This window comes from Gastrolobium bilobum, unplaced genomic scaffold (assembly GCF_033153095.1).
Source record: "Gastrolobium bilobum isolate Gb01-03AN ecotype WA unplaced genomic scaffold, APGP_CSIRO_Gbil_v1 utg141288, whole genome shotgun sequence".
Lineage (NCBI taxonomy): Eukaryota > Viridiplantae > Streptophyta > Magnoliopsida > Fabales > Fabaceae > Gastrolobium > Gastrolobium bilobum.
This window is the reverse complement of record NW_026896749.1, coordinates 3367-12283: the sequence shown is the minus strand read 5'-3', so window position 1 is coordinate 12283 and position 8917 is coordinate 3367. Positions and strand designations below refer to the sequence as shown.

At 31.6% G+C, this 8917-nt stretch overlaps 1 non-coding gene across 1 annotated transcript; it reads right to left on the bottom strand.

The window, feature by feature from the left end:
• Positions 1-8568: 8568 nt before the first annotated feature.
• LOC133301845 (small nucleolar RNA R71) lies at positions 8569-8675 on the bottom strand. Its single transcript, XR_009750255.1, has one exon. It is a non-coding gene; the product is annotated as a small nucleolar RNA R71 (small nucleolar RNA).
• Positions 8676-8917: the final 242 nt, after the last annotated feature.

Below are 8917 nucleotides of genomic sequence, written 5' to 3'. Positions count from 1 at the left end.
AATACGTGTCCTCCACGCAATATTCTTTCCTAATAAATGAAAAAGAGCATCGACAAAGTAAATGATAGATATTCTAATATATTAAAATTCTAACTGATCCTCTAACCTACTCACTAACAAAACAAAAAGTGGAGAGCATCTAGACGCACATCTACATTTAATACAATTATTGACAATATATGTTATTCCTTAAAGATATTAATTTTTTTGAGAAATTACAAATATTAAATACGAAGAAGAAAACTAATTTAAAATATAAAATTATACCTGAACACAACAGGTCTCTGTCTCACAAATTCTGTAGACATCTCCTACTACACGTCCATTTATGACTCTACATTTTACTTCTACGCCTAGGCTCTTTTCTTTAATTATATTTAACAATGTCATTTTTTATTCTTGCAAGTACGGTTGTCCTTGTTCGGGAACATCCAACCCTCTGCTTAATTAATACTTGTTATTAAAAACACTTGTTAGAAATAATTTTTATAAAAATATTATAATACTAAATTTTACCTCAATCTAAATTTGTATATATTACATAGTTTTACTGTGGTTCCAATTCTAACTAACCTAAAATGAAAAAGGAGATCAATTAATAAAAGGTTGGAAGTAATAATACTTCAAGATAAATTTGCATCTCTTTACCTGTAATTTTGACTGTGCTTTTGCAGCCAATGGTTAACCTGGTCTTGTAATATTTTGTCCATATCTTCATCATATCCCTTTATCATGTTTGCAGGCATATCTTCTAGTTTCATTTAATTTTTCATCTCATTTTTATTTGCCTTGTTATTTATGTCAATACATGCTTTGAATACATTGCCGTCAGGCACCAAATCCCATAAAATATGTATTCTCAGAAAATAAATAAATTTAGATTAATATTATTTTCACATAATAGTAAATTAGACCAACTCATAATGCACAATTTTTTAATCAAATGAAATACATTCCCGGAATCGTACATATTGGAAACTTCATAGCGTTATATTCCTGAAAAATGTAACATTACAGTCAAAACCACTATTATTTTATTTTTCATTGCAATTATTTAAATTAATAACAAGGACACGATATGCCTAAGATATTTCCCTTTACATGTCGTCATGCATAAGATATTTCCATTTCTTTGTCATCATGCAACAACGAATTATATTCAAAATCCATCATTCAATAATAACTCTCCTTCCTTGGCGTAGTGCGTGAGATATTCTCATAAAAATGATACAATACGAAAAATTTACACCATTTTTGTAACAGGCCTTACCATACACAAAGGCGATGAGGGATGTGAAAGGAAATCTTACTTTGTAACAAAAAATTATGATACCAATCAGTTCAAGACACTCCAAAACACATGAAATAGATAAAAGTTAGACGTGCTTACCTTTGAAAAATCTTCCCTTTCGACATACCAAAAATAATATAATACGTGTCCTCAACACAATATTCTTTCCTAATAAATGAAAGAGAGCATAGACAAAGTAAATGATAGATATTCTAATATATTAAAATTCTAACTGATCCTCTAACCTACTCACTGACAAAACAAACGTGGAGTGCATCTACACGCACATATACATTTAATACAATTATTGACAATATATGTTATTCCTTAAAGATATTAAATTTTTTGAGAAATTACAAATATTAAATACGAAGAAGAAAACTAATTTAAAATATAACATTATACCTGAACACAACATGTCTCTGTCTCACCAATTGTGTAGAAGTCTCCTACTCCACGTTCATTTATGTCTCTCCTTTTTTCACCTATGCGTAGACACTTTTCTTTAATTATATTTAACAATGTCATTTTTTATTCTTGAAAGTAGGGTTGTCCTTGTTCAGGAACATCCATGCCTCTGCTTAATTAATACTTGTTATTAATACACTTGTTAGAAATAATTTTTATAAAAATATTATAATACTAAATTGTACCTCAATCTAAATTTGTATATATTACATAGCTTTACTTTGGTTCCAATTCTAACTAACCTACAACGAAAAAGGAGATCAATTAATAAAAGGTTGGAAGTAATAATACTTCAAGATAAATTTGCATCTCTTTACCTGTAATTTTGACTGTGCTTTTGCAGCCAATGGTTAACCTGGTCTTGTAATATTTTGTCCATATCTTCATCATATCCCTTTATCATGTTTTCAGGCATATCTTCTAGTTTCATTTAATTTTTCAGCTCATTTTTATTTGCCTTGTTATATATGTCAATACATGCTTTGAATCCATCGTCGTCAGGCACCAAATCCCATAAAATATGTATTCTCAGAAAATAAATAAATATAGATTAATATTATTTTCACATAATAGTAAATTAGACCAACTCATAATGCACAATTATTTAATCAAATGAAATACATTCCCGGAAGCGTACATATTTGAAACTTCATAGCGTTATATTCCTGAAAAATGTAACATTACAGTCATAACCACCATTATTTTATTTCTCATTGCAATTATTTAAATTAATAACAAGGACAAGATATGCCTCATTTGTTGTATCAACATATGCGTCTTCACGTGTACCTTGAGTTCAGATTCTCCTATATAGTGAAATTACAATCTTTTGCTTGTGAAAATTATTAGAAATAATGAAAAGAAGCCATGGGATGAAGGGTTACATATAAATAACATAACTTCTCAGACCATAGGATAAAGGGTTAGACAGAAATCATGTGTAAGATATATCCCTTTACATGTCGTCATGCATAAGATATTTCCATTTCTTTGTCGTCATGCAACAACGAATTATATTCTAAATCCATTATTCCTCGTCATGCAACAACGAATTATATTCAAAATCCATCATTCGATAATAACTCTCTTTCCTTGGCGTCATGCGTAAGATATTCCCATAAAAATGATACAAACTGAAAGGAGGGTTGTCCTTGTTCGAGAGCATCCACGCCACTACTTATTTAATACTTGTTATTAATACACTTGTTAGAAATAATTTTTATAAAAATATTATAATACTAAATTGTACCTCAATCAAAATTTGTATATCTGACATAGCTTTATTTTTATTCCAATTCTAACTAACCTAAAATAAAAAAGGAGATCAATTAATAAAAGGTTGGAGGTAATAATACCCCAAGATAAATTTTCATCTCTTTACCTTTAATTTTGATTGTGCTTTTGCAGCCAAAGGTTAACCTGGTCTTGCATTATTTTGTCTATATCTTCATCATATCGCTTTATCACGTTTCCAGGAATATCTTCTAGTTTCATTTAATTTTTCAGCTCATTTTTTTTTACCTTGTTATTTATGTCAATACATGCTTTGAATACATCGCCGTCAGGCACCAAATCCCATAAAATATGTATTCTCAGAAAATAAATAAATTTAGATTAATATTATTTTCACATAATAGTAAATTAGACCAACTCATAATGCACAATTTTTTAATCAAATGAAATACATTCCCGGAAGCGTACATATTTGAAACTTCATAGCGTTATATTCCTGAAAAATGTAACATTACAGTCAAAACCACTATTATTTTATTTTTCATTGAAATTATTTAAAATAATAACAAGGACACGATATGCCTAAGATATTTCCCTTTACATGTCGTCATGCATAAGATATTTCCATTTCTTTGTCATCATGCAACAACGAATTATATTCAAAATCCATCATTCAATAATAACTCTCCTTCCTTGGCGTCGTGCGTGAGATATTCTCATAAAAATGATACAATACGAAAAATTTACACCATTTTTGTAACAGGCCTTACCATACACAAAGGCGATGAGGGATGTGAAAGGAAATCTTACTTTGTAACAAAAAATTATGATACCAATCAGTTCAAGACACTCCAAAACACATGAAATAGATAAAAGTTAGACGTGCTTACCTTTGAAAAATCTTCCCTTTCAACATACCAAAAATAATATAATACGTGTCCTCAACACAATATTCTTTCCTAATAAATGAAAGAGAGCATAGACAAAGTAAATGATAGATATTCTAATATATTAAAATTCTAACTGATCCTCTAACCTACTCACTGACAAAACAAAAAGTGGAGTGCATCTACACGCACATATACATTTAATACAATTATTGACAATATATGTTATTCCTTAAAGATATTAAATTTTTTGAGAAATTACAAATATTAAATACGAAGAAGAAAACTAATTTAAAATATAAAATTATACCTGAACACAACATGTCTCTGTCTCACCAATTGTGTAGAAGTATCCTACTCCACGTCCATTTATGTCTCTCTCTTTTTCACCTATGCGTAGACAATTTTCTTTAATTATATTTAACAATGTCATTTTTTATTCTTGAAAGTAGGGTTGTCCTTGTTCAGGAACATCCATGCCTCTGCTTAATTAATACTTGTTATTAATACACTTGTTAGAAATAATTTTTATAAAAATATTATAATACTAAATTGTACCTCAATCTAAATTTGTATATATTACATAGCTTTACTTTGGTTCCAATTCTAACTAACCTACAATGAAAAAGGAGATCAATTAATAAAAGGTTGGAAGTAATAATACTTCAAGATAAATTTGCATCTTTTTACCTGTAATTTTGACTGTGCTTTTGCAGCCAATGGTTAACCTGGTCTTGTAATATTTTGTCCATATCTTCATCATATCCCTTTATCATGTTTGCAGGCATATCTTCTAGTTTCATTTAATTTTTCAGCTCATTTTTATTTGCCTTGTTATATATGTCAATACATGCTTTGAATCCATCGCCGTCAGGCACCAAATCCCATAAAATATGTATTCTCAGAAAATAAATAAATATAGATTAATATTATTTTCACATAATAGTAAATTAGACCAACTCATAATGCACAATTATTTAATCAAATGAAATACATTCCCGGAAGCGTACATATTTGAAACTTCATAGCGTTATATTCCTGAAAAATGTAACATTACAGTCAAAACCACCATAATTTTTTTTTCACTGCAATTATTTAAATTAATAACAAGGACAAGATATGCCTCGTTTGTTGTAACAACATATGCGTCTTCACGTGTACCTTGAGTTCAGATTCTCCTATATAGTGAAATTACAATCTTATGCTTGTGAAAATTATTAGAAATAATGAAAATAAGCCATGGGATGAAGGGTTACATATAAATAACATAAATTCTCAGACCATAGGATAAAGGGTTACACAAAAATCATGTGTAAGATATTTCCCTTTACATGTCGTCATGCATAAGATATTTCCATTTCTTTGTCGTCATGCAACAATGAATTATATTCTAAATCCATCATTCATCGTCATGCAACAATGAATTATATTCAAAATTCATCATTCAATAATAACTCTCCTTCCTTGGCGTCATGCGTTAGATATTCCCATAAAAATGATACAATCCGAAAAATTTACACCATTTTTGTAACATGCCTTACCATAGACAAAGTCGTTGAAGGATGTGAAGGGAAATCTTACTTTGAAACAAAAAATTATGATACCAATCAGTTCAAGACACTCCAAAACACATGAAATAGATAAAAGTTAGACGTTCTTACCTTTGAAAAATCTCCCCTTTCAACATACCAAAAATAATAGAATACGTGTCCTCCACGCAATATTCTTTTCTAATAAATGAAAGAGAGAATAGACAAAGTAAATGATAGATATTCTAATATATTAAATTTCTAATTGATCCTCTAACCTACTCACTAACAAAACAAAAAGTGGAGTGCATCTAGACGCATATCTACATTTAATACAATTATTGACAATATATGTTATTCCTTAAAGATATTAAATTTTTTTGAGAAATTACAAATATTAAATACAAAGAAGAAAACTAATGTAAAATATAAAATTATACCTAAACACAAAATGTCTCTGTCTCACCAACTGTGTAGAAGTCTCCTACTACACGTCTATTTATGTCTCTCCCTTTTTCTTCTACGCATAGGCTTTTTTCTTTAGTTATATTTAACAATGTCATTTTTTATTCTTAAAAGTAGGGTTGTCCTTGTTCGAGAGCATCCACGCCACTGGTTAATTAATACTTGTTCTTAATACACTTGTTAGAAATAATTTTTATAAAAATATTTTAATACTAAATTTTACCGCAATATAAATTTGTATACAAGACATAGCTTTACTTTTTTTCCAATTCTAACTAACCTAAAATAAAAAAGGAGATCAATTAATAAAAGGTTGGAAGTAATAATACCTCAAGATAAATTTGCATATCTTTACCTCTAATTTTGATTGTGCTTTTGCAGCCAAAGGTTAACCTGGTCTTGCAATATTTTTGCAATATCTTCATCATATCGCTTTATCACGTTTGCAGGCATATCTTCTAGTTTCATTTAATTTTTCAGCTCATTTTTATTTGCCTTGTTATTTATGTCAATACATGCTTTGAATACATCGCCGTCAGGTACTGATGAATCCTTAGTTCATCATGGTTTTTAGCAGGAATTAGAATCAAATTGTGTGATTAAATGATGAAAAACAAGGTTAATGTCCTAAGATGTCCTCAATTACAAGTTCAAGAGCTTTATTGGAAATTTGAATGATTCTTGTAGGAAAAGCAAGCTTGAAAGACAACTGGAGAAGGAAGAAGATTCTGGAGCTCAAGAGGAGAAAAATTGCCTAAGTGTTGAGCGCTAAAACGTCCACACTGAGCGTTTTAGCGCCCTGTTACAGAAAGAGGCCAAAACTTGCTGGTGATGAGCGCTAAAACGTCCACACAGAGCGTTTTAGCGCACTGCTACACTAAGAAGATGGAAAATTGCTGGTCTTGGACGCTAAAACGGCCTGTAATATGCGTTTTAGCGCCCTAAAGTGGAAAAGATTCTGGTCTTCACCGCTAAAACGTCCAAATCAAACGTTTTAGCGTTGGAGTCAGTTAAAGTTAGTTGAGCATTCACCAAGTTTGGACGCTAAAACGGTCATTCCTTAACGTTTTAGCGTTGAAATCAGTTAAAAGCAGTTGAGCATACGTAAAGCATGGACGCTAAAACGGCCACTTATGGACGTTTTAGCGCCCACATCAGTTTTCTGTTTTTAATTGTAACACTATATAAGGCAAAGCTTTGACATTTTAGAGGGGATCTTGGGGGATCTGAACTCTCTCTCTCTCTCTTAAACTTAGTCTGACTTCTGTCTAAATTCTTTTAGTTTTTGTATTAGGATTTCCTTGTAATAGTTTGGAGATTGAAGACTTTCAACATGGAAATGAAGTTTGCTTCTTCTTCTCTTATTTATTCCTTAGTCATGTCTGAGTAGAGTCTTTGTAGTCTGAATGCAATGGAACTCCATGATAATATTATGTTGATTTGATTAATATGATGACGTATTTTTCATGTGCTGATTTGAGATTTTCTGAGTTAATTATTTCTATCAATGAAGTAGTATAGAACAGGGATGTTTATATGACTTCTGTATTTGATAATCTCAACATCAGAATTCTAGTACTCAAGGGATTGATGCTAGAGTTCTGATGTAATCTTAAACCTTAGTATTTCATGCATGTATTAAGAAAGAAATCACCAAGGGATTGGGGTTTCTGATTAATGTTTCTATCAGGGTAGTAAGGGATTACATCTTGATGATAAGTAAAAGGTTGATTAACATCACATGGAAAGGAATTCATCATATGATCAATTCTTATATGGTTTATCATGGAGGAAAGTTGTTTTCTGACTACTTGTTGTTTTTATTAATTCCTAATCCATATTTACTTGTGTCAATTTACTCAAAATCAATTTTTTTGGTGACAAAGTATTCATGATTTTTACAAACTCTTATTTGATTCAAATTAGTTTTCTATGGTATATTGGTGTTTGAACACAATTCCTCGTGGGAACGATCTTTACTCATCATTTTATTACTTGTACGACTAGTGCACTTGCTAGATTTGTAACAAGTTTTTGGCGCCGTTGCCGGGGAATTTGTTTTCAACACTAACTGATACTATAGAATTCTGAGATTGAATCCTTTTATTTTCAGTATTTTAGTTTATGTTAAATTTCTGGTCAATTTTGATTCTGGTACATGCGAGGTACACTTGATCCAAATTTGTTGTTATATGATCCAGAATTAGAAAGGACATTGAGGAAGCACAAAAGGGCAGCCAGGCAAAGGAGACAGTTGCAAGAAATTGGTGAATCAAGTACGGTTAATCAGGAAGATATAATGGCAGAGAATCACAGACCACCACCACCACAGAGGACACTGGGAGAGTACATGACTCCTGCAGTGGTTCCTCCAATTGGGAGTGTTGTGCGCCCAACAGTGGAGCCCAACAACTTTGAATTGAAGCCTGCTTTGATATATTTGGTGCAGAAGGATCAGTTTGCTGGAACCAGTGCGGAGGACCCTTACTTGCACATAGAGAACTTCCTATTGTTGAGTGATACTGTGAAGATAAATGGTGTCACAAGAGATGCAATTCTGTTGAGACTATTCACTCATTCACTGACGGATGATGCAAGGAGATGGCTGCAATCATTGCCACAAGGAAGTATAACAACTTGGGATGATTTGCAAACCAAGTTCTTGCAAAGGTTTTTCTCAGCATCCAAGAGGGCCAAGTTGAAGGATGAAATTACAAGCTTTAAGCAGAAAGAGTCAGAATCTATTTATGAGGCTTGGGAGAGATTCAAGACTTTGTTGAGGAAATGTCCACAGCATGGAATTGAGGCATGGCAACAAGCAGCAATCTTCCTGCAAGGAATGACCACTAACACTAGAACCTTAGTGCATGCCACTGCTGGTGGATCATTGACTACCAAGACCCCTCAAGAAGCCTTAGATATCTTTGAGTCATTAGCATCTCAAGAATTTGATAATGCTCCAGTGGCTGACAGAAGGACAGGAATTATCAGGTTGGATGGGTATGATGCTTTGTTGGCAAGGAATGATCAACTGATGCAGACAC